Here is a 20,815-nt window from a genome sequence, read left to right as displayed (position 1 = left end):
TGCTTTTATGAATTTGGTTATTTTGGATGCCCCGACTAGGTGGATTTGCCTTTCTATATCTGGCTTATTTCACTAAATCTAATGTCTTCTAGGTTTAGCCACACTATTGCAAGTTGTAGTGTCTCTTTTTTCTTTCCTTGTCCCTCTCCTCTCCTCTTTCCTGTCAGGGTCTCTCGGTGTAGCCCAGGCTGGCCTTGACTTCACAATCTTCCTGACAGCCTCTCAAGTGCTAGGATTACAGGCACCATTGGCTTAGATAGATTTCTCTTTTAAGGCTGAAAAATACTCTATTGTCTGTATTCCATTGACCTCTTTATGCATTGATTTCACATCTTTCCCTGTATCTTTAATTCATTCATATCCCTCTATAGATGCTACTATTGTGTGAATGGAAGGTAGTTATTATTTCTCTGCTTGTCTCTAGACATTGTGCTTATTCTCAGCTTTGTACCACAATCCGCAGAGTTCTGTGAGTATTCTTATATGCCCAGGGCTTCGTGTGAGTATATGATAGGATGCTTGTTGCTGACTTGTAAGGTAGTGACTCGTATTGTGGGTTTAGCATTCATTGTTGCCCATGACGTGGTCTAGAATATTCCCGGCCTTGTTCCACAGTCCCCAACTGAGGCATTGCTCTGTGCACCATTCCCAGATGCTAACTGACCTTGTGTGTGCTACCTTTTAGGGCTTTGGCCTACTTCATGCTTTTCCTTTCTCTTCTCCTTTGACAAACACAGACTCAGAGCCTCACCTCCCTACCTAACCACCAGTTCTTCTGCACCTTTGGACATTAGGTCTGCAAAGGACAGATACAGGGAAGCCCTAGATCTGTTACCTCCTGGCATTGTGGTTTTAGAGTTCCTCATCTCTCTGACCCTAGATTTTCACCAATAAAACAGAGTAGAAATGCCCCAACTTGCTGAATGTTTGCTGAGGCCAAGCTCACCTTCTCTACAACATTCCAAAACTGATAGAATGTGATGTCACATAGAGGTTGGGATAGTGAACTTTGGAATGAGACCATCTTGTGCTTGAAGAGTATGTGGTGCAACGGATATTCAAGACTTAGCACAAGGGTTTGTACAGAAGACCTGCAATGATTTCTGATTGTTACAATATGCACACCTGTAAGCAGGAATCGCTGTGTGTGTATGCGTCTATGTGTGCGCACAAGCACAGGTGCCTGAACACACATATACACACAGGGGAGGCCAGAGATGAATTTTGAGTGTTATTTTTAGCATTCATAAACCTTGTTTACCTTGTTTTGTGAAACAAGGTCTCACAGAGACCTGGGGATCACCAGTTAGACTAGACTGACTGCCCAGCAAGTCCCAGAGAGCTACCTGGCTCTGCCTCCCCAGTGCTGAGACTGTAACTCATGCACCACCTCTTTTGTTTTGTTTTTAACTGTTACTGGGGCCTGAGAGATGGCTTTGCAGTTAGGAGCACTGACTACTCTTCCAGATGTCCTGGGTTTGAATCTCAGCACGCACATGGTGGCTAACAACTGTCAGTAACTCCAGTTCTGGGGAGATCCAACTCCCTCCCCTGACTTCTGTGGGTACTGCGTGAATGTGATACACAGATATACATGCAGGTAAAACATCTATACACATAAACTAAAAATAAATCAATCTTTTTTTTTTTTTGGTTTTTCGAGACAGGGTTTCTCTGTGTAGCTTTGCGCCTTTCCTGGAACTCACTTGGTAGCCCAGGTTGGCCTCGAACTCACAGAGATCCGCCTGGCTCTGCCTCCCGAGTGCTGGGATTAAAGGCGTGCGCCACCACTGCCCGGCTAAATCAATCTTTTAACAGTACTATATTTTTCTTTTTTCTTGAGAATGTCATACATCTATACAATGAAGTATGATATCCATCGCCCATTTTCCATCTCCAACTCCCCCTGTTCCTTGCCTAACATCAGGCTTGACAACTCCATGTTTTCTTTGTCTTTCTTGATAACCCACTAAGTCTAACCAGACTGCTCATATGTGCATGGGTGTGGGGCCACCCACTGGAGCATGGGACACTTACCAGTGGAAACACCCTCAAAAAAGAATTCTCCCTCTAACAATGGCTGTCAATCAGCTCCTCAGTAAGGGGCGGGAACTAGATTGCCATGCAAGGATGAGGCTTTTGAGTTTGATCCCCCAGAACTCATGTTAAAATCAACAGGCAGAGGAAGATGTGCCCAATGGCACAATAGTGGCATGACCGTGACAGGGTAACCAATCACTCTCTGATCGGATGTGAGGCCTGCTGCATACGGGGAAATGTCATGCCTCACTACTATAATATTGGTCAAAAGCCCGTGAATGGGGAGGTCCTAGGTTCTAGGGTAGAAGCTGTTATTATCTTAGTGAATTGTTATACTTTTGTCAAATTGCCTTGTAAATATTTATGTTTAAAGCCATAGACCTGGACTGCTTTCAGCCTTGGTCAGAGATGCTTCTTTTCACTGTGGACAACAGTCATTGCAGAGACACATGACTGGTCAAAGTGGCAAGAATAAGAGAGGAATGATGTACTGGCTGGTGTGTGTGTCAGCTTGACACAATCTAGAGTCATCAGAGAGGAAGGAGCCTCAGTGAGGAAATGCCTCCGTGAGATCCAGCTGTAAGGCATTTTCTCAATTAGTGATCAACGGGAGACCCAGCCTATGGTGGGTGGTGCCATCCCTGGACTAGTGGTCCTGGGTTCTGTAAGAAAGCAGGCTGAGCAAGACATAGGAGCAAGTCAGTAAGCAGCTCCCCTCCACTGCCTCTCCATCCACTCCTGCCTCCAGGTTTCTGCCCTGTTTGAGTTCCTGTTCTGACTTCCTCCAATGATGGACCAGGATGTGGAAGTGTAAGCCAAATAAACCCTTTCCTCCCCAACTTGCTTTTTGGTCATGGTGTTTCATCACAGCAATAGAAACCCTAGCTAAGATAAAAACTCAGCCCTAAATGGGACCTCTTTATCAATCCCTCCCCTGCCCTGGCCGAGGCTTGGGGAACATTGTGGAAGAGGAGGCAGAGGAGTAGAGAGCAGGAGGATGGGGAGGATGCTGTGCAATGCTGTCTTCTGGACATGACACAGCCATTGTACTCAAGAAATCACAGAAGGTTAAGGCAGCCCAAATTCTGGCACAGATGGGGGGATCGTTTGTTTGTTGTTGTTTTTAGCTGAAGTTCAAAAATGAGAAGCCAAACAGAAAGTGCTAAAATTCGAAAGTCCTTTTTTTTTTTCTTGGTCCATGTTGATTGTCCGGCTGAGCCAGATAATGGTGACTTAACTTGTGCCTGAGTGTTTCTGAAAACAAAAATTCCCAGATGGAAGGAATGTCTGCGACATTGGTGACTTGGTGGCATAGTCGGGGCAAAGGATGCATTTGGTGAAAATGTTTGTTGAAGGTAAATCTGTTGCCAGGAGCTGATGCTTCTGTCTTTCCATTCCCTACAAAGCAAGTGGATGAATAAGTCAAGCCTGAGCATGGATTACTGTCTCCTCCTGGCTGTCTGGTGACTTGTGAAACTCCTTGGCATGAGGTGTTGAGGGCATCTTGATAGTGGAAAGATTAGGTTTTAACTTGGTCAAATGGCAAACAGAAGCCTTTAGACCATTTGAGTCTTTTGAAGCACAAACTCCCATCTTGTGCCTTCCTGGCATTTTTATCTGGCTATCCCAAACACTTTACCAAGCACTGTTCAATAAGAATGATGTCTGGGTGTACTCACTCATAAGTGGATGTTAGCTGTAAAACAAAGGATAATTATGTTACCTAGACCCGGGGAGACTAGGTGACAAGGAGGGTTGGTGCAGGACACCCAGATCTCCCTGGGAAGGGGAAATAGAAGGGACTGCATGAGAGGACTAAGGGCTGGTGGGGATGGAAACATGAGTGATCAGGTGGGAGGGATAGAGGGGGAGACTACTGAAAGAGACTACTGGAAAAGGGAGGCACTTCGGGGTCAGGTAAAAACCTGGTGCAAGGGAACCTCCCAGGAATCTACAAGGATGACCCAGCCGAGACTCCTAGCAATGGCAGAGATGTAGCCTGAACTGGCCAGCTCCTGTGACCAGATTGGTGCCTAGTCCAATTGTCCTCAGAGAGGCTTCATCCAGCAACTGGTGGAAACAGATGCAGACCCACAACCAAACAGCCAGATTTCAGGGAATTCTGCAGAAGATGGGGAGAAAGGATTGTGGAAGCTAGAGGGGTCAAGGACACTACAAGAAAACTCACAGAATCAATGAACCTGGGCTCATAGGGGCTCACAGAGACTGAACCAACAACCAGGGAGTCTACATGGGACTGACCTAAGTAATCTGCATGCATGTTACGGTTAGGTAGCTTGGTCCTCCTGTGGGACTCCTATCACTGATAACAGGGGCTGTCTCTGACTTTTTTACTAGTTTTTGGGACCCTGCTCCCAATACTGGGTTGCCTTACCCAGCCTTAAAACATGGGGAAGTCCAACTTGATGTGCCACGTTTTGTTAATACTTATGGGAGACCTGCCCTTTTCTGAACAGAAATGGTGGAGTTGATTGAGGATGGAAAGAGAAGAGAGTGGAGGGGAGGGGCTGGGAGGAGAGGAGGGAGAGGAACTGCAGCCAAGATAAAAACTAAATAAATAAATTTATTAGAAAAAAATTAAAGTTAGCCAGACAGTGGTGGCGCATGCCTTTAATCCTAGCACTTGGGAGGCAGAGGCAGAAGGATCTCAGTGAGTTCAAGGCTAGCCTAGTCTACAGAGTAAGCTCCAGGGCAGCCAGGACAGAGAAAACACAGAGAAACCTGTCTCAAAAAAAGAATGGTGTCTGGGATGTGTATAGTCATATCAGGAGAGTTGTAAAGGAGCTCCCTTTGTGCGATTAAGTGGGCATCTTGGTCACTGGTAAATAGCATCATTTTAACCCAAGATAGACAAGAGTATATCAGCATGCAGATAGAGAAGTCAGGAGAATAGAACTAGGTGTTTGGTGTAGCCCAAAGGAAAAGACCAAGGACTGGGGGTGTAAGTTTGAGGTGTGTAGCAAGAAGAGCTAATGAGACAGCCCCATTAGATGGCTGAGGGGACAGAGGGAACCCCTTGTTCCTGGAGTAGTATAAGCAGCAATTAGATGTGAACGACACAAGGGGGTCTTGGTAGTTTGAATAAAAATGGCCCCCATAGACTCATAGGGAGTGGCATTATTGGAAGGTATGGCCTTGTTCGAGGAAGTGTGTCACAGGGGGGTGGGCTGTGAAGTTTCAGAAGCTCAAGCCAGGCCCAGTTGCTCACTTGCTTTTCCTGCTGCCTTCTGATCCAGATGTAGAACTTTACCTTTCCAACACCATGTCTGCTTGTGTGCTGCCATGCTTCCCACCATGACAATAATGGACTAAACCTCTGAACGGTAAGCCACCCCCAGTGAAATGTTTTTCTTCATAAGAGTTACTGTAGTCATGATGCCTCTTCACAGCAATAGAACCCTAACTAAAACATGGGTTTCCTTGGCCTGGAGAATCTCCTATCTTATTAATCTATCCCATGTCCAAGGATATCTGGATTCTGCCATACTGACTTTAAATTCCCAGTTCCAACTTCACCACATTCCAGGAGGAAAGAGTTTTATTGCTCTCTGTGTGTGTGTGTGTGTGTGTGTGTGTGTGTGTGTGTTTGTGTGTGTGTATCTATCTATCTATCTATCTATCTATCTATCTATCTATCTATCTATCTATTTATTTATAGATGGACCCTCACTACATTGCCCAAGCTTCGGCTCAAGTGTCCTTCCTGCCTCAAGCTTCTATAGAGCTGAGACAACAAGAATATTTGTTTCCATCTGGCTTCCATGATGTATTGTTGGTTTGTTTTTTTGTTTTTTGTTTTTGTTTTTGTTTTTTGTTTTTTGGTCTTTTGGGGGCCACCACCCAGCTCCCAAATAAATCACACGCAGAGGCTTATTATTAATTATAAATGTCTGGCCTTAGCTTGGCTTGTTTCTAGCCAGCTTCCTTAACTTAAATTATCCTGTCTACCTTTTGCCTCTGGGCTTTTTTCTTTTCTTACTTCTGTAATCTTACTTTCACTCCAACTCTGTGGCTGGCTGGGTGGCTGGCAGGCTGTGTGCCTGGGTGGCTGGCCCCTAGCATCCTCTTCCTTCCTCTCTCATTACTTCTTCCATCTCCCAGATTTCTCCTCCTATCCCTTCTCTCTGCCTGGCAGCCCCACCTACCCTTTCTCCTGTCTAGCTATTGGCCGTTCAGATTTTTATTAGACCATCAGGTGTTTTAGACAGGGAAAGTAACACAGCTTCACAGAATTAAACAAATACAACATAAACAAAAGTAGCACACCTTAAAATAATATTCCCCAGCAATGATGGTTTGGAAGCACTAAGTCTTGGTGACCTCTGTGTGAGTCCAGCTCCCCTGAAAAGCAGGTGCTAACACAGACCTAACCACAAAAGGATGGGAGCAACAATACATGGGAGAGCAAACCACTAAGAGCTGAAGAAAGCTGGAGGAATCCCAGGGATGGGAAAAGAGTTGGAGTTATCCTGAAAGTGTCCAAAGAGGCCATCAAGATGGCTCAGCAGATCAAAGCACTTGCCACACAAGCCTGATAATCCATGTTCAATCCCCAGAACCCACATGAAAAAGCCAGATGGAGTGGCCTGAATCTGTAATCCTTGTATTCCTAAGGTGAGATGCAAGGTAGAGACAGGAGAATCTCTTGGAAGCTTGCAGGTCAGCTAGCCTGGAATATACAGCTTGGCAGAAATAAGAAGAGAGCCTGGAAGGAGAGGACTAACCCCTAAAATTGTCTTCTACATGTGAACCATATCACACAAGCACACGCACACACACAAAAGCACAAACACACGCATGCACATGCACATGACAACAACAATAATAATAAATAAAATTTAAGAACAACAACAACAAATTGTGCCCAGAGAGTCAGACTCACTAGTATGCAAGTCTGGCTTGAGAGAGGAGACAAAGAAGGAAGCTTGGGCAGAAGTATCCTCAAGTAGCCTATCATGCTGTCTAAGGAAGCTTCAGACTGTTCGGGGAGTATGGTGCTTAAGTCAATATGGTTTATCACAGAGGCTGGGTGTCTCCTAAGCAACACAGCTGCCTTGGAGTGTTCACTGCCTCAGCCAATGGGAAGAGAGTCTGGGGGAAAGCTTGACTGTGAGAACATGGAATGGGTTTCAGATCAGTCACCTGGGACATTACACTCATTCTCTTCATAGTTGGATGGAAATCTGTGACTTGGCCTCATGCCACTCCAGTGTCCCATAGATATTCTCTCTCTCTCTCTCTCTCTCTCTCTCTCTCTCTCTCTCTCTCTCTCCCCTCCCCCCCCCCCGCCCCCAGGATCTCTGAGGTTGCCCTTGAATTCCTGATCCTTCTCCCACTTCCCAAGTACTGGAACTATAGGTATGTGACCCCACACCTGTCATTTGTGGGCTCATTCCTTTTGTGATCAAAAAATAGATTTGGTCCTGTAGGTACCCAACAATGATATATGAAACAAATGAGTGAAATTGCAGTTTCTCAGTGTCCCTTGAACATCTTCACACAAGGAAAGAAAGGTAAACTCCATAGCCCTAAGAGCACACTTGTCACCCCCCACAACCCAGCCTCTGTTCATGTGCTGCCATCTGCTTTGGTTGCGGGGAGTGGCTTGCACGCTCATAGACTTGCTCAAGAAGGCGCTTGACCAACAGTCTTGTTCTACCTAACCAACTATCTTCCTTTCTCAGAAACCAAGAAAAAGAAGAAGAAGAAGAAGAAGAAGAAGAAGAAGAAGAAGAAGAAGAAGAAGAAGAAGAAGAAGAAGAAGAAGAAGATTTGGGCTTGACTATTAAAGGCCTATCACTCACACAATTTTGAATTTGTCCTAGTCATAGTACTTAAGGTGTTATGATCTTATTTGTCAGGGTAGGTGAAGATATGACCAGTTAAGTCAAGCAAGGTAATACTCGAGCAGAGTAGCTCCTCATCCAATATGAGTGGTTTGTTGGTTGGTTTGTTTATTTTTGGTTTTAAGACAGAGTTTCATGTAGCCCAGGCTGACTTCCAACTCTTTATGTAGCTATGGATCCTTCTGTCTCCATATACCAAGTGCTGGAATCACAAGAGTGAGCCATTGTACCCAGCTTGACTGGTATCTTGTATGTGTGTATTTGTGTGTGCATTTATCTGTGCAGATGCTCTTATCCATGCATGCACAGGGGCCCAGAAGTCATTAGGTGTCTTCTTCAATCACTCTCCACCATTTGTTTTTGAGACAGGGTCTCTCATTGAACCTGGAGCTCCGTTTGAGTTAGATTGGCTGGCCAGTGAGCTACCAGGATCCCCCAGTTTCTACCCCCCAGTGTTGGAGTTATAGATATATGCCACTGTGACTAGCTTTCATGAGTACAGGGGATCCAAACCCTGGTCCTCATGCTTGCATAGCAAGTACATTACCCACAGATTCATCTCCCTAGTCTCTTGACTGGTGTCTGTATAAAAAAGAAATTAATGGGCACATAGGGAGAACGCCCTGCAAAGATGAAGGTAGACACCCAGTGTCTTCTACAAGCCAAAGAAGACCAAAATTTGCCAGTAAAAATGCAGCTGGGGGGGAGGCATACAACAGGCTCCCTCGTGCTTTTCATAGGAATCCTCTAGCCTCCAGACCAGCGCATCTCTTGTGAATGTCTTGTCATATCAGCCCTGAAAAACTAACATAGGAGAGGAAGAACCAAGTTAACATGATAATGACCTTCAATATTTATTCTTCAAAGAGCCTTATATGGTTACCTTCAAGATAATAATATTGCTAGGAGAAAAACAAAAACAAAAACAGTTGCTTATCAGAAGACCCATTCTGATGGGGTAATACACATATGTTTTCCAACAGTTGTACCTTGTGAAAAGAGGCCCCTGTCAACAGGATATTCCTGTTGGCATGGGACTTCTTATTTGCCTAAAACAACAGAGCCCTATTTCTGCAACAGCCAGCCTACACAAAGAAGGAAATCTGGAGAAGTTAGAAAATCATAGAAAATCACGAACGCAGGCAGCCCTGGCTGAGGCACAACCAGAGATCGAGTGCACACAAAAGCCCGCCCTTTGAAAGCTTGGACGTTTTCCTGGGAAGGTTGCACCTGAGTACCTCTAAAGGGGAAAGCATAGAAGGCCAAGGCTGGAAGAGAGCTTAGGGATTATCCAGCTTGTCTTACTGGTTGAGGAAACTGTCTCCCAGAGAAGGGACATTTGTCACAAGGCACAGGGCAGCAAATGGCTGATGAAACTCTTGAGCCCAGCTTTTCTGACACTAAGTCAATGGTCCTTCCCTTCATCATCCTTCTCTCTCTCTCTCTCTCTCTCTCTCTCTCTCTCTCTCTCTCTCTCTCTCTCTCATTCCTGGACAGCTCTCTCTGTCACCCATTCCTAGGTTTTTTGAATGAGAACCTCTCACTGCCTCTACTGTTCCTCTCCCCCTTGAAGTAAACCTAGTGGCCTGGCAAAGTCCTCTGCCATGACTCTCTGTGTCCTTAGGAACGTTTCCAGGTGAATCTTTATGTATTGTCAGTAACATGTGGGACAGGAGAGGCTTGGAGACAGCTATAACAGAGTCCAACACTCATTTCAGGGACATCAAGCATTCACACTTCACACTCATGGCAGACACACACATACACACACACACACACACACACACACATACACACACACACACACTTCATAGACACCACACTATCACATAGACCCTGAAGGAATAAAGTGAGTCCCTACAGAAAATAGGCTGTGGAATATGAAGCAGTATAAAGAGGAGGGCTCCCACCCCCACCCCATTGTCTCATCAGCCTCTGTCCTACCTTTAGCCGGGTTCCTGACTGTCTCTGTTTCACTGGCAACACTGATCTCAGGCTCTCTGTATGCACATTAGGTGCTTCAGCCAGGGCTTATGACTTACCTTACCACTTCCTGGGAGCCTGTCCTTTGCCCTTCTGTATAAACCGCTACTTGCCTGGGATGCTGCCTGCTTCTGACCTCTGGGTTTCTGTGGAACAATAAGATCAACACAGTGGGATCTGACAGGCTAGTTGGGCCAGCCTCATTTTCTCCTTCCCACACCACCTGGCCTCCAAAGGGATTGTGCTGAACTCCCAATCTCTTGGCCTTCTTCCCTCCACAAGAAGCTCCTTTGGCTGTGCATCTGGTCCAGGATCAAGTCCAAGCTTCTTGGCTTGGCACCGGAGTCCTTCATTATCCAGCACAACCCAGGAGCCCTCATGCTCTACTCTCTAGACACCTGTTGCACAGGCCACTCCTGTATGTCCTTGAATCTACTCCCCACTCCTTGGAATACCTGTCCTGCTCTTTCTGACCCACATCAATGGTTCTCAATCTGGCCCCCGAGTCTGAGCAGCACTGGTACCAGGAGACTAAGAAATGTAAATCCTATCCCACTACTGCATTGGGAACACTGGACACTGGGACCCACAGTCTGGTTTTTAGTGGGCCATCCAGGTGACTCTGATGTGAGCTGAAGCTGGGGGAGCCCCCAACTCCTGAAGGTGCTCTTAGCCAAGTTCAGGTGCTAATTGTTTGTGGCAGCCTTCCCAAATCTTCAGATCCTGGAAGTGAACCTAGAACTCTGAGCACCAGACAGAGGCCTCCTGCACTCGGTTGGTATCATCGTCCGTTGATGCATACAACCATGGCACATTTAAGTCTGTGACTGCCCCACTGCCCCAGATCAAGGCCTAAAGGGGGGTGAATATGCCAATGAGTAATACCCTGGAGGCTTGTTAAGCTATAATTTGCAAAGTTCTCCAAACTCTATGACCCTAGACCAACTTCAGGTTGTGGGCAGACAAGGCATCATGGGTGTTTACTTCTGAATTTTGCGTCACCACTTTCCCCAAATTCCCTGTGCCCCTCCCTTCTGCTAACTTCCAGATGACCAGAAAGCCTATGAAATCTCAAGCATTTCATCCAGAAGATTTTGCATTCAATTCCGTCATATATCATTTCTCTTCACCCTCTCTCTGGGAGGGTCTCATGTATTCTAGGCTGACCTTGAACTCACCTTGGAGCTGAGGATTGTCTTGAACTCCTGACCCTCCTGTGTCCACTTTCTGAATGCTGGCACTATTGGTTTACACTACTAGTGTTAGTTTTAATGCGTGCTAGGTATTAAACCCAGAGCCTCATCCATGCAGGTAAGCAGCCCTCTACTAACGAAGCTATGTCTCCAACCCTATTTTCATTTTAAATTGTTGCTAAATCTATATAAAACACATAGCAAACCATCCTACTCTTTATGTACAGCAGTATTGTGTAGGTTCATTCTATGCCAGCTTCATGTTTTATTTTGTGTTTTAAGAAGAAGACAGTCTATTGTGGGGAGAAGGCATGGTGGACCACTGATCACATTGTATCCAAAGTCAGGAAGCAGAGATGCTGGTCTTCTTTATGCCTGTTTTAATAGACAGAAACAATGACTTAAATTACTGAAAGCAATTCAAATTTACTTGAAAGTGAATTCAGCAATTCAAGTATAGTCATCGTATCCCTACTGAGACATGGACCCCTCCAAGGGATAAACATGTTACCTTTGAGACTCCTGTATATAGAGGGTTCTGTGTATGATGGCTTCAGGCATCACGAGGAGACTGCGTGTGTCTCCCACGGATGGGGGGGACGAGTGTGACAGTCACGGCAAACATCTATTTCATGCTCACTAGGATCCATGCACTACACTAACTGCTTTCAAACACCCTGTACCTAGAAAACGATACTATCTCTATATTGCAGAAGAAACAAGCAAAGAATCAAAGCAAATTGCTAATGAGCTGTGGGACGTGGGCTTCAGACCTCAGAGTCACTGTGTTGAAACTTCTGTTGCTGCCTAGAGCCCAGATGCCGGAGCTCTGGAGGTACCCACATCTTGTGGGAGTACAGAAGTCCCTTTGCCTTCTGGCTCTGTGCATGTTTTTCTTCCCTTTGTATCTATGGATTATAAACAACCCATGCAGGCTTCTCTACATCAGGCCATCAGGTTATTATTCAGGCTCAGCCTGGGTTGTGCCGTGTGAAATCACCACCCCTTGTTTGGAACACTATCAGTGCCTGAGTCTTCCGTCTACTACATGACCCTCTGTGGCACAATATGCCTTATTTCTCACCCTTAGGTCCTGGCTTTCTCCTTTAAAGTAAGAGCAACATGAGTCTACAGTCCCTTCCTTAAATCTCACCGGTCCAGATGCATCCCAGAATTCAGGCTGCGTGTTTCTGAAAGGCAATAGGTGCACAAATTATATATAATAGAGCATCTCCACTGAAGTCTGGGGCAGCACTCCAAATACCAAGCACCTTATTGAGCTTTTGCACTGAGCATGAATATGACCAAGATAAAAACATATTCATGTTACTCCAGACCTGCCCTTATTACCAAGAAAGCTACAAAAGGGCTTTCGTTTTTCCAGAGCTTTCCAGAATGTGGAATAACAGAGAATTTAGAGTTGCCTCTGCCTTTGAGGGTTACTACAGGAACCAGACACACTCATGGTACATGAGTGTGCTTTTTGCAGAGTCTGTGGTCCACAGGAGGAGCAAAAACACCTGACAGGAGGCGGCTCTCCTCTCCCCCATCTGCTTGCCCAATCTGGCCCTTTTCTCAAGCTTCTCCCAGACCACCTCCTTTGGTCTGTATATTTGAAATCTACCTTCTCTACTCTTCCTAGACCTACTTTTAATTCTTCCCTTCCTCCCATCTTTCCTTCCTTTCTTCCTTCTGTGCTGGGAATTGAACCCAGGCCCTCAGGCATGCTAGGTATGTACTCTATCACTGAACTATGTGCCTACCCTGTTTTCTGATTCGACTTGATAATACAGCTGAGGATGGCCTTGAAATCCTGATACTTTGGGCTCCACTTTAGCTGTTGAGAAGGCAGGTGAGCCACCCTAAGCTTTGACTGAAATTTTTCACATCCTCCCATGTAACTGGAGTCTTTCCAGATATTACAGTTCTGGCCAGATATGTTTGTATCTGGCCTTAGCTTTGGATTCCTCTCTCCCCAAATCCGTGACTATTTCCCTCCAAAGTCAAAACTGAGCTGGCTCACAGATCCCGTCTGTGGGTTCCTGTCTATCATATCCTACGTTCCTTGGTTAACTAGCCTGTGCCATTTTGTTAGCACTGTCGGTAAACTTTCTTGCAAAAGTGTGGTCACAACTCAGGGACAGTTATAGAAAGATGAGTGTGGTCATGTCTCTACAAGATAGCCCACCCACATAGTCCTCTATTTGCTAAAGGGTGGCTCAGAGAGAGTGAACCAGCCCAGCCTATCAGTCCCTGAGGGATCAGCCCAGTGCAGCTCCCTCTAGAGTCTGGCACTTCCCTGTAGTCCTGCAACTCCACACATGTCCAGGGAATGCTACTGGAAGGCACGGAGGTGTGGGCAGGGCAGAGGCAAGGCGCCATTATGTACCTACTTCAGCTGGCGGAGCCTTGTTGTTGCTATCATGACAATATTGCATCATGGAATGGGAAAGGCCCTTCCCTGATCTAAGCCATTATTATGTGGGTCCTATCCTGGCCACAGACACCACGTGGGTAGTCAGGCCTCCGCTGTTATTTCAGCCTCAGGGGTGAAAACATCCGAACAGTGGAATCTTTTTTCTTCCTGGCTCCAGTCTCGGAATGTACAGACATTGGATTCACCGTCGTCTCCACCAGTCATCACCAAGAACAGAAGAGCTTCCAAAGCACCTCTCTCCTTTCTGCCTCTGGCTCGCAGCTGGCATCCTCCCCCTTATCTTATCAGGTGCTCAAGAAAACTATGGAAATCCAGGCGACCGCTGACAGCACAGCTCAGCTGAATTGAGTGCAGGCGAAAGGACTTTGGTAGTGGGAGCAGGGCCCCTAGGGCTCCAGAGGACGGTCCATAGAGGCCCCCTGAGCTGGGTGGCAGCCAGCGTGGCCCGTCTTGCCTGCGCCCCTCGTGGAGCTCTCTGGAACTGCAGGCTGGCACCGTGGGTTACTGTGATGTGGCTCTGTCAATGGCTTTGATGGGGCCAAGCGGGCCTCTTCAGAGGAATGCGGACCTGTCTGCACCCGAAAACCAAAACCGTGTCCAAGGGGCGGGGCTGAGCGGCTGGAAGAGAGGCCTCACCTCACCTGGGCGGACGCGGCTTCTGGAATGAGACCTGGCCGAGTGGGCGCGGGAGGTGGCTCCAGGCCCGGGGCCAGCACGCAGCTTTCCCACGTGTGCATAAGCGGGCTTCCTCAGAACAGATCCTGGGAAGCGATCAGGAGGCCTCTGAGGAAGGCAGTGTGTGCCTTCCCCCTGTGTTCCTCGACCCTCAAGCAGGCTGAGAGCCCCAGTGGGATTTGGAGAACCTAGAACCCTTTCTTCCAATAATTCCTGGCAATCATCACCCACGCTGGGCTCCTATTCCTAGTAAATAGGCATCTATGGTTAATGGGCACTTCACACGTGCTTCTAATACACACCATATTTTGAAGATACAGAAGTGTGATTTTTTTTTCATGGTACCCGGTATATGGAACTCAGGGCTCACACGTGGAAGGCAAGCTCTCTAAAGCTACGTCCCCGGTTCTTTTTCTTATTCTATATATTAAGACGTGGTTTCATTATGTTGCCCAGGTTGGCTTTCAGCTCACCATCCTGTCCCAGCTTCCCTAATACAAAGGAGAGATTACATACATCTTCGATGACTCGTAATTCAGTTTTTGTTTGTTTTCTGCTATGTTAATAAAACGTAAGTTAATTTTACTCATTTCTTTTTTTCTTCTTACAGTGTACACGCGGAATATTTCAAATGGCATCTTACTTCTACAGAAAGCCTTTGGTTCTTCCAAAAAGCTTGTTGCCCGCCCAGGGCCTTTCAATTTGCTCTTCTGTCCAGAATGCTTTTATTTTAGCAGAAGTTTCTTCATCCTTACTATTGAAATCACAAATCTCACACACCCAGCTCCTTCCCTCTTTCCTCACGGGCCGGGAGCTCTCTCTTTGTGTTCCATTTACTGTCTGCCCCTCCCCCATCCTGAGAACACAAGCCCCCTGAGAGCAAGACCTTCCCTTTCCTGTTGGCTGAGCTCCCCTTGGTCCCCACAGCAAATATTTGTTGAGTGAGTGTTGAAAGGCTCCTCCTCAGAGAGGCTGCTTCAAGTGACTCTGTCCACCGTGGAGCAAAAATTCTAGTCCCATGCCTCAGCAGGAGATCTTACTGATGGTCCCGGCACCGTGCTTCTGGGTTGTGGGGAGTGGAGAGGACGTAAGCGTCACTCTAAGCTTTCCATTTTGCCAGTTTCCAACTCAACTTTGGAGTGAAGGGCTCCCGCCATGACTAGAAATAGTTCCTGTGTGAGTTCTGCCTGCCATGTGAGGATGGAGAAGTGGTTACCTCTCTCAGGGGCCCAAGGTCCCCTAAATGTTGATGTCTCAGGACCCTTCCTGCCCAAGTGTAAGGATTAGGGATTCTGTTTGAAGGCTTAGGCCCCTCCTAAGGGCAATTTATTCTGCTCCTAAGTCACATAGCTGGCATTGTCAGGGCTCCATTAACCACCCAGCCAGAGCGCTCGGGGCTAAAGGTGTCCTGGTTAATTTAATTTCTTGGCTGAAGATCAACCACACAAAGCATCTCTATTGAAAATACAAATAGTATGTGAATCCATTCACCAGCACTAAAAAGCTACTTCGTGCACAAAAATTACCTATGCTTAGGAAATAATCTGGCATTATTGTCTCCTCCTCGGAATTAAAATTGAGCCCTGGGGCTGGGTCGGAGAGACCCTTTGAAAACTGCCTGGCTGTTAAGCACCACTGTGTGACTTTAAGCCGAGCATAGCCTCCACCTGCAGTGGATCTGTTTTCTCGTGGGGGGCAGGGGAGACCTGGATGATATCACCCAGCCTCCGGGAAAGTCATGTGAATGAAGGTCAATAAGAAGAATAGAGGGTTTAGCTCGGAGCCTGGTGTGTGGCAGGTGCCTGGCACTTGCTATTATCTATCTGCAGTGTCTCTGAGCACCACAATGTGACAGAGCCACATAGCTAATTAAAGGAGGGTGCGTGCCAGGACAAGGCTAGCCTCTGGTCCTGGCCCGCCTCCAACATGCGCGAGATCCCCCAGACAAGCTCCCTTTACTCCTTGGTCTGGTTCCTCTTGGGTAAGATGAGGGGCTTCTGGCTAGTTCCCCACTCGTACACATTGGTTGGAAACCCCTGAGTTTTCCACAAGCCTTGGAGGGTTTTGTTTGTTTGTCTGTTTGCTTTTTCTTCTGTGAACCTTGGCCTCAGCCAGTCAGGAGGACCAGGCTCCTTCTCCCCTAACCAGGTTCCTTTCCTTTTCACCAGGCTGTCTCTTTCCAGGGAGAGCCAGAGGTGTGGATTTCCTGCTCAACTCAGTAATTGTAACGAACCAGCCAAAGTTTGCCTTCGCGTCAGCTGCATAGGCCGCCTTCCTTTGGGAAAAGCTGTCCTGTGACGCCCTCTGGAGGAAGGAGGCTTCCTTTGCGGGGCCACCAACTGCTCAGGCTCATCCTGGGCTCTGGGAACTCTGACTCAGGCCAGGCCTGGAGGAGCAGTACCAGGTCTATACATGCACCCTCCTGGACCCAAGGGTAGACTAGTCTTCCTAACTTTGCATCTGAAGTCCTAGGCAGGCCTCCTCCCACACTCCCTATTTCTCAACTTCTCCTACCAATGCCTTCCTAAGTGGCTCACCCCAGCCTCTGTTTAAAACCCTTAAGGTTTCTCATGCTAGTCTCTCTGCTGGGCACTTCAAGCCCTCTGTGAAGGCATTTAGATGGTGCTGTGTGGGGCTCGCTTCCTGCTGTGACCCACTCACCATTACTGCCTATCAATTAGGTGCTGTAAACACAGTTCCCAGATTTATTCTGCTGCTCTGTATGCACCCACATTTCCCAAAATGTTTCAAATAAGAAGGTGGCCAAGTTGAAATTGATGAGTGTATAATTAAATGTCTACAAAAGGTGACATTATGTCAACTGTCTTTGCAACTGGCCTCCTCTGTTAGGTAGCTATATATAACTCCTTTAGTATGCAAAGTGGGTGAATTGTAATGTGTATGCTAGAACGTGGGCGTGGGGCCTTGGAAAATAACAGTGCCCAGGAGCCTCCAAGGTCAAAAGGCATCCTGCCCTCCACACCCTCTGCCTTAGCCATCCAGAAACACTCCACAGGCTCCCCTCTCCCCAGATTCCAGGCTTTGCACCTGCAGTTCCTTCCTCTACTTCTGGTGCCTTCTACCTAAGCCCACCTCTCACCTTCTCCATTTACTTGGTTTTGCAGTAGACATTTCGGGAGTCACTTCCTCTGACATGGCCCAGTCAGGACCCATGCAGTGAGCTCCTTTTTGCTCTCACCCCTGTGAATTATACAGCAAGGCAGGAAGCCCTGCACTAGCATCTTTACTTCCCTGATCATCTCTGCACTGGCCCTAATCACCCTGGTGACTAGGACTGAATCTCACTCAGCCTTAATGTCTCTAGTACTTAACTCAGTTCCTGGGTCATAGTATCTAAGGACTGGTTGGTGCATGTCCAAGGATAAAGAATGATAGATGGATTATCAATAGATGAATGGATAGGTGAACAGGTGGATGGGTGAGTGGATGGAATGGATGAGTCAGTGGTTGGGTGAATGGAGGGAGGGAGGGGTGGATGGATGAGTAGGAAGATGAATGTAGATGGGTGGGTGGATGATGGATGAGTGAGTGAGTGAATGGATGGATCATGATAAATGGGTAGATGAATGAGTGGATAGATGAGTGGGTAGATGGGTGGGTGGTGAATGGATGTGTGGGTAGATATGCAGATGAACTGATGAGTGGGTGGAGAGGTAGGTGAGTGGATGAGAAGAATGGACGTATGGATGGACAAATGGATGAGTTGGTAGAGGAATGGCTAGCTGGATGTGTGCATAATGTGTGTGAGGGTGGATGGGCGGGTTGGCGGAAAGGCAGAAAGTACAAAGTTCCAGCACTGAGTACAGAACAGGGGTTCACTGTCTCTGGTATCTGAGTTTTCTCCCTTCTATACTGTCAACTGGCAGTCTGGACTCTCCTAGATATGGATGTCTTCAGGGAGCCAGAAGCACCTGCTTTCGCCACTAGTTTATGATCTTGGCCGTGTTCCCATTCTATATTGTGTTTTGATGTTCAGAAGGAGCTAAAAATTAACAAATCATAGAATTATAAGGGATTAAGCAGGGCGATGTGTGGAATCTGATTTAAAATAACCCAATATGTGTAAAGATCAAGGCAGAGGGATGAGGTGATGATTACAGGATGGAGGAGATAAATTTGTCTGTGTGTTGATGTCTATGGTAGAAGGCATTGTTTCTAGTTTTGAATGTGTTTGAAATTTTACGTAACAAATACTTTTCCTCCTAGATTTTCCTAACATTTTTTGAGACAACATCTCACAAAGCCCAGGCTAACCGCAAATTCACTATGTAGCCAAGGCTGTCCCTGAACTCTTGATCCTTCTGCCTCCTGCTCCACCTGCTGGGATTATAGGCATTCACCACCATGTCTGCCTCTCTCCACTCTTCTTTCTCCTTTTCCTCCTTCTCTACTCCCTTTTCTATTCTGCCCCTTCCCTTTTTAACAGTCTTACTGCATAGCCCAAGCTGACTTGGAACTCCTGCTTTAGTCTCCTGACTAACAGGACTACACCTGGCTCTTCTTAGGATTTCTCTGTGCTTTAGAATTCACAGAAGCTTGCTTCTTCATCAGCAGCAGTTGAGGAGGCGCCCTGTTGCCTTGAGTCTCCAACTTCAGGAAAGCCGTCAGACCTTTAAAAAAAGGCTCATTTGGTTAGCTCAGGTATTTTGCTAATTCAAAGTCAACACATTAGGAACCTTAACCACATCACAAAAACCTGTCACCCTTGCAATGTAATATAATGGAATTATACAGCAGTAATGGACCATCTCTTTGGTCATGTTCTATTGGCTGGAGCCACACTCAGGGCTGTAACATCAGAGGGAACCATGGGGGTGAGTGGTCTTAGAATTATAGTCACATTCACTGCTCCTGTAATACAGGCTTAGGAATGAACTTCTGTCTTTGGAAATTCACAGTGTGATAGTCTGTGGGAGCCAGGAAGGTGGCTGGGGCTCACTTTCTTGGCACTTAGTGTTATGGCACAGGCCAAGGAAACGGGCTTCTGGTTCTAGCCCCCTACTAAGTCATAGCAGCAACTCGGATGAATTCTTTCCTGTCCGAAGTCTCATTTTCTCATCTGACCTATGGTGATGGTTGGCATAGGACATTCTGGGTGAGTTTCGAGATGTCTGCACTTACCTCCACATGTGCACTCACATGCCCTGTCCCTCTTGGTCACACAGCAGACATGGGTCGTGATAGCTTAGCAACCTGCTTGACTTGAGCTATACACACATGGCCCTTTCCCAACAAAGTATTGGACAATCCCGGACCTCTGCCTGCATTGAGCTGCTTGCACACTACTCTCTAAACAAGATACTGGCCACTCTGCCCTTAAAGCTTCCTAGCAACTTCTTAGTTATTCCCCTTCCATGGATAAACACATCTTAGAACACGTCCTTGTGCTAGAGGCAGTGTATCAATCCAGTCTGGACTGGTTTGGGATACCTTCAGAGTAAAGCAACCAGTGTCCAGGGAGCAAACTTTTAGCGAAAAGACCTTCTTTAGGTTCTTAGGCCTATGCATGATTAGGCATGCATATGATTAAAATCGGATGCATCATGGGAAAGTACATGCTCATTGAATAAAGGCTGACACCATAAAAGTCTGTCAAAACAAAAAACACCTAAACTCCACCCCTAGCAACCAACTCTTCCTCTTCAGGAGTCATAAAAAGAAGCCCCAGAGGTATCCAGGGACCAGTAAACCTCGCTCAGAGCCTTCTTCTCCCTTCCAGCGCATCTAACCTGGACCTTGGCCTTTGAGGAAAACTTCCTGCTATTTGGCTATCTCTGCGCACTTCTTCAACTCTATGAACAAGATGCCAAGAACCTGGACCTACCCAACCTTGTCTAACACTAGTAGCAATTTCACATCTGCTCCCACACAGATGTACAACAAGCTTCAATCACCTTCCACCTCTCAGTACCATCTAAGGGCTCAGCTCCTCTCACTATCCAGTCTTCCGGTCCCTCTGCAGAGGACACGCCTACCATATGCAATTTCGCCTTTGCATTAACATGGGCACGTGGATTTAATATATGGTGCCCCTAAAAGAGGAGGAGAACCTAAAGCGGAAAAGAAAAGCTGGTTTGGAAGGATAAAGGGCACAACCCACACTCAGTGATGCAGACTGTGCATCCCTACCCTTGTAGCAGCCATCCAATCAAGAAGGAAAAGTCAGCCTTGATCCATCCAAAAGTAACCTTAGTTTTCCTTCCCCTGGATTTATGATGACATATAGTTTAAGAGGCATCTGATCCAGCTTTAATGCTCACTCTAAAATTTTGTTCTTCCCTTAGAGAGAGTGGAAGCCTGGCTACAGCAAATGAAATCCTAGAGCCTTATGGGGTGGCTCTCCCTCTGCATTCTCTACTTCTCTTTGGCACCCCAGGAGCCTTCTCTGCACTGGGTCTCACCCTTCTTTCTGCTTTCTTTTCTATTCTAGTAAAATAATTTTCTATTTTAACATTTAGTCTGTTTAACCCCCTTGAGTACGTTTGTATCATTGTACATCTGTCAATGTTATCAATAACTTACTAACCTTGTTCCACTTTGCAAAGGCGTCTTTGTCTCCATATTGTCCCTGTAGATGCCACCCCTACCTTCTCTCACTG

General features: G+C 46.7%; 1 pseudogene; it reads right to left on the bottom strand.

The window, feature by feature from the left end:
- Positions 1–14,257, bottom strand: part of LOC131904771 (large ribosomal subunit protein eL33-like) — a 30,028-nt pseudogene extending 15,771 nt beyond the window's left edge.
- Positions 14,258–20,815: the final 6,558 nt, after the last annotated feature.

The sequence above is a fragment of the Peromyscus eremicus genome, chromosome 2, assembly GCF_949786415.1.
Source record: "Peromyscus eremicus chromosome 2, PerEre_H2_v1, whole genome shotgun sequence".
Taxonomy (NCBI): Eukaryota; Metazoa; Chordata; class Mammalia; order Rodentia; family Cricetidae; genus Peromyscus; species Peromyscus eremicus.
The sequence above is the reverse complement of the archived record's forward strand: the minus strand, read 5'-3'. Positions and strand labels throughout refer to the sequence as shown.